This window comes from Diadema antillarum, unplaced genomic scaffold (genome assembly GCF_040938485.1).
Source record: "Diadema antillarum isolate AM-2024a unplaced genomic scaffold, OU_Dant_1.0 seq00000009_RagTag, whole genome shotgun sequence".
Classification (NCBI taxonomy): domain Eukaryota; kingdom Metazoa; phylum Echinodermata; class Echinoidea; order Diadematoida; family Diadematidae; genus Diadema; species Diadema antillarum.
The window spans coordinates 515,601-521,600 of record NW_027271131.1 but is presented as its reverse complement, the minus strand read 5'-3'; positions in this window follow the sequence as shown (position 1 = coordinate 521,600).

Genomic DNA, 6,000 nt, shown 5'->3' with positions numbered 1-6,000 from the left:
GTATCTCAGCATCGCCGTGAACGTGAATGGGAGCTCCATTAGCTTGCAGTAGTTTAACATCACTAGACTTCAACTCACAACTAACATCAACAACTTTGTGAAACACCGAACTTGAAATAACCGAAACAGTTGCACCAGTATCAACCAACAGTCTAATCACTTCTCCATTGTAATTTGCTTCTATATACATGCCATTAGTGATTTGTGTAATGGTGCAGATAACACTCTTCCTCTCTCCCACCTCATCTAAGCCTTCGGGCCTGGTTGGTTGGGTGGCCTCGCCGTGGCCCATCGGGAAGACCTCATGTCGTTTCCCTGTCTCCTATCTTTAGCTGGACATGCTCTGCTGAAATGACCAGGGTTCCCACAGTTATAACAGACAGGATCTGACCTAGATGTAGGGGGTGCAATCAATTTCTGAATCATGTCTGACAGTTGCTTCACACTTGCTTTCAATTCACCAATTTCCTTCTTTGTTCTGTCATCCATAGGTGCTGACTCAGTTTTGGCGTCTACTGTGCGGATGGGACGAGACTGACGATGACGATCTCGGGCTTTCTCTGATTTCATAAAGGACTCCGTCGCCAAGGCAGCTTGGATTGCATCGTCTAACGTCACTGGGTTGGAACGGAAGATGCTGGCGCGAATCTCAGGCTCATTTATGGCCTCCATGAAGTGAACCTTAGCCAAACGTTCCCGAGCAACAGTTCCCATCTCGGGGTAAGCCAGACTTGACAAGTCGCGGATGGCTTGCCCTAACTCCTGAACCGATTCATCTCGACCACGTCGCCTCATTCGCAACTCAAGGAGGAAGTTCTCGGCCTGCTCTCCCGGGCCAAAGCGTTTCTCCAGCTGAGTAACCAGTTCACTGTACAGTATGGGGCCGTCTGCTGACAAATTGTTCAGCACTCTCAACGCAGGTCCTTGGAGCCTTGTCGCTAGATACTGCCCTGCTTCGACGTCATCCCACGCGTTAAGTCGTTTGCAGACCTCAAAATGCCGTCTATAATCAGCCCATGGAGTTCTCCCTGCGAACTTCTCTGGCAGCACGTCCTTGCGATACAGAGCTGCTGCAGACTGGCGACCGTGTACTTCAGTAGCTGCTTGACTGTCGACGTATCGGGGGTTTGCCCTAAAGCTGCGTGCATCATACTCTCGACGCTTGTCTGCCGGAATTGCGTCACCAAACTCTCTCACTCGCACAGCAACCTCTGGGTCACTATCATCAGCTGCCCAACTTTTTGCACCTGGACTGGTGTTAGTCCCTAAGTCAAACAGTACTTCAGGAGTGCTGTTTTCTTTTTCAGTGCTCATCTGAATTGCGCAAGATAAAAATAATGTTTGCGTGTTTGTTTGTTCAATTTAGATTTTTGTTCATCTAATCTTTTGAAAAACATTAACTTTGGTGTGCCTCTTACAATATATCAGGAGTATAACTCCCATGTTATTAACTACGTGTGCACATACAGCCTATACTGTACCTTATATATTTACTACCACCTACTCATACTGATGTACTTCTTTTATGAGCCTCAGTCGTACAGTACAGTATACCAACATTAACTCCTGTTCTGTTTTAATCTAACTGCAGTATTCCATATAACCCATTACATTCCACGCTCACATACACACAAACTAACCTGACCATCTCCCTATACTGTCATCCCTCAATAACACAACCATAACACACTAACTTGCCACTTCTTATAACTTTCCATAACCAACATCCAATCATGTAACCTTACCCAATAAGCTGTCGCCAGGTACCTATGGTGACACTTCCATCAGAAAAACCTTTGACACCATCCATATTCCAGCCATCCTCTTACAATACATTTTTTTTTTTTTTAGCAAATGCTAACTCCAAACTTCAATCCCAACGTGGCAATCAAAAACTAGCAGTTAGTAAATCCACCGTGGCAGTTAAAGACATCCTACCGCTTCTCATCAAAAACTGTAGCAGTTTACGAAATCCACTGTGCCAGTCTAAGAAATCCCACCGTTATGGCGGTTAATATTTCCTCTTGGCAGTTAGAAAAATCCCAGTAATCCCACTGCTTGCTTAATTTTTCTTGTGGCAGTTAAGGAAATCCTCTCACAGGAAATCCCACCGCTGCCACCAAAAACTGTAACGCGAAACCCTCCAAAACCGGTATGCTGCCACCACGTGTCGAGAGAGGGACACGACCTCATCTAAATGGTCTCATTGCCATGTGTACATAGAATAACGTGTGCGAGGGAAGTGTCTATAATGTCAGGACCTACGAACCATGTGACTACAACAACTTCCACACCGCCTACTCCGTTCATCCACACAACCACATCACCACTAGTAACCCTATACGTTTCGCGTGTAGCGTGTTCACAGTTTATAATGCTGCCGAGCTTCGATGCTGGGTAAGTAGCTCGCAGTCCACGAACTATTATTTCCAAACTGCCTACTAAATAAATGTTTGGGGATTCACTGCCACAATCCACACACTCAATTAGATACTTGAAACTGCTTCAACTCTATGATGACATTGCTGTAGACTTCACACTAGAATACTAGCATCCTACATGTAATTCTATGTGTATGAGGGTTGGGTATGATTGTCATGCCTACAATACATGTCATTGTGTTTATGGATAACCATAGCCTACATAATAGACTTGTGTGTGTATCCATCACTAGCCACACATAGCACTAGCAATAGCACTAGTCATTATCACCCGCCATTTATCACCTGCCATCATCACCTGCCGTTATCACATGCCATCAAGACATGTCACCTTGTACTACTACTAGAATACTGCATGCCATCAAGACATGCCACTTGGCATCACTTGCCATTATCACCTGCCGTTATCACATGCCACATACTAATGTACTGCATGCCATCAAGACATGCCACTTGATATCACACGCCACTAACACATGCATGCCACATACTGGAATACTGCATGCCATCAAGACATGCCAGTGATATCAGTCACCATTAACACCTGCCACGTACTAGAATACTGCATGCCATCAAGACACGCCACTTCATACTAGAATACGAATACTGCATGCCATCAAGACACGCCACTTAGTACTAGAATACTGCATGCCATCAAGACATGCCACTTTTTATTAGAATACTGCATGCCATCAAGACATGCCAGTCATTACCTGCCACACATCACTTACCACTACACTCATCATTCACCACCATCTTCACCAGCGCCACAGCACCAACCTCATCATAAGGTCATTCTATACTGCCTAATTCTCTAACCAGTATACTGTAATTGTTGTTATCAGTATGAGAACTGTAAGTAACACAAATTTCAGCCTCAAATAACGTTTGTACATTTATTCACCGGCCATCCAATGGCAATGCCATGGCCTGATAAAACGTATTTACAATTCATAGCCATCACTGGCTGGCAGGCTCAATTATCAGCCCATCCACTCATTGTTGTACCACATACTGACTATCAAAAGAAGCCTGGGAAATATTGTATGTGCACACCTTACTATACTTAGCACAGTGTGGTAGTTCTCATTAACTGTCAGATGTCAATAACAGCTACATCCTTATCCTCACACTAAAAATATTTATTCTAAGACCTGTTATCTTATCCCCTACAATTATTTTAGATGCACGTGACTTTTGTTACTACTATTTCCCTAATATAACAGATTCTGAATTTTGGAGAACATATTGGCATTATACTTTGCAGTGTTCAATAGCAGTCCAAAACGAACTCTTCCGAGGTAATAACTTTCACGTCCGCGTGACAACCACGTCTGCCACATTGAGACCCCGTCCTTGTCAACAGACCGGCATGCCTGGCCAAGGCATCCTTTAACATAATAATCCTTAACTATTCCATTCCTTGTCACCTCTCCGGGTTTTAATAAGAATAAACCAATAACAATGTAGCACCACTCAACAGGTATCCTATGCAAAATGCGACCACTCAGTCCGTCGGTGGCCATGCCATAACCATACCGTCCACCTGCCCCGCATTACACCCTAGCTTCGAGCGTCGAAATTCCGTGATACTCCTAAGGTCATATGCCAAACGAAAACTATTTAATACCCTCTTCAGGTTTCACTTGACTGACCATATATCTTGCTCAACATTACTCCAAAACCAGTTTCTGGTTACTTAATAACTTTTATAACCTGTATTACATACAGTAATCAAACGGTAATAGACATATGGCATGGTAAAAATAAGAAGGGGGGGGGGGAGAGTACCTAATTCCAAAAAGGGGGGGGGGTGTCATTGCCAACTTCATCAACTGCCATCACCTGCATCCACTGCACTCTGCCACGCCATGGCCAGTGATCTCGTCATGCCTTGCTCAGGCTTGAGATACATTCTACGATGGTTGTTAACATTCCTTATTCAGGATTACATGATCGACCAAAGCCTTCCATTCTTGATGGCGGTTGTTGATGAACTGCCAGCGCAAGACCATTTACTCGTACCTTGTTCAGGATTTCTAATGGGGCTCCCTATTCGGGATCAGCTACCGTTTCTCGTTATTGCCAACCATCAGCAGCCAAGGGCTATAAATTAAATACTGGTACCGCTTACCTTTACCAGCCATTGTGTCTTACCATTCAGTATCACCTAACGACTTAACTTCTTCAAATTCTAACACATCTGACAGTTTTACAATATTTCACCCTACCGCTAACTAACTACTGAGGCACACCATTATTCGAATTGTTTGCATTCTATCGTAAACTCCGTTCTCGTATGTCACTGCCAAACTGACATAGAAATCTATTAACCAAATATTCTGTCACAAACCATTTTATATTGTCAATCATTTCCAGAATTTCAGACTAACCAATAAAATGTACTATCACAATTTGTTCTCGTCAATCGTTTCCAGGATTTGAGTATTGATAACTATTAAAATGTTCTAAGTTCGTTCTCGTTATCAGTCAGTTCCAAAGTGTCGAAATAGCCTATAAAATCTATCGTAATATCAAAACATGTCTTCCAGGGTCAAAGACCCTACTCCACGGAAAAGCTATCATGATGCTGACCTCTGTTATAACGTTATGGTTGTTAATAAAGACAAAAGAAATGACAAAAGATACCACTCGTTAATTGTCATTTACTAACAGAGTCCATCTTACGACATGTCTACTTGTCACGAGAATAAGCGTGGAAGAGGCTAGGCTTCTAAGATTTAGCTACAATGCCACAGTCAGCCTAACTGTGACACATCCTGGACTAAATCTGAATTCAATGTGATGCCATGATTTTATGACAATCACCAGAGAGTTAAAACTCTTGTCCGAAAAGAAACGGGGTTTCACCTCAACCACGGGAATTCTTTACAGTGACTACAAAAATTTGTGTCTTTGGTCGTGAGCCACAGTAGCAGACACTAAATAAGATTCATACTCCATTTGGCATTATCAAAGTTCAGTCCGAAAAAAGGCCTAACAATCAATCTCTCAATACAATATCATGACATGGAAGAATTGAGATACAGAATCTCTGCTGAAGGAATACTAAAAAATGACGCTAACAAATATCTCCGCAAGTATCACAATGATTTGGGCCTTTGTGGCAAAGTCTTGATATGCCTATCAAAACACTCACCGTGTTTGCCGTCAGCAACACGCTTTGAACTATCGGGAGTGATCGGGAAGCTAGAACTTGACAGGACTTGAGACAACTGTAAATGGCCTTGAAAGTTGTGGAGCCAAACCCTTCTGAGAAATTTTCCCCGCTATTTATACTTCCCGCCGAGGATCCAAAAACACTTTCAACAATCCCGCAATCAATTCTCATTGGTTAAAAGTACACACATCTCTTTCTATGAATGGACACTTAATATGCAAATAATCATCGGGACTTGCCGACTGACCAATGACGGCCTAGAGAAGTTTACCTCATAAAATAAACCAGCTTTCAAAAAAACTCTTCATATTAAGATTCTCATGCGTTATCCAGCAAATTTATCACTCTATTCCATACAAAAATCGTTAAACTATCTGT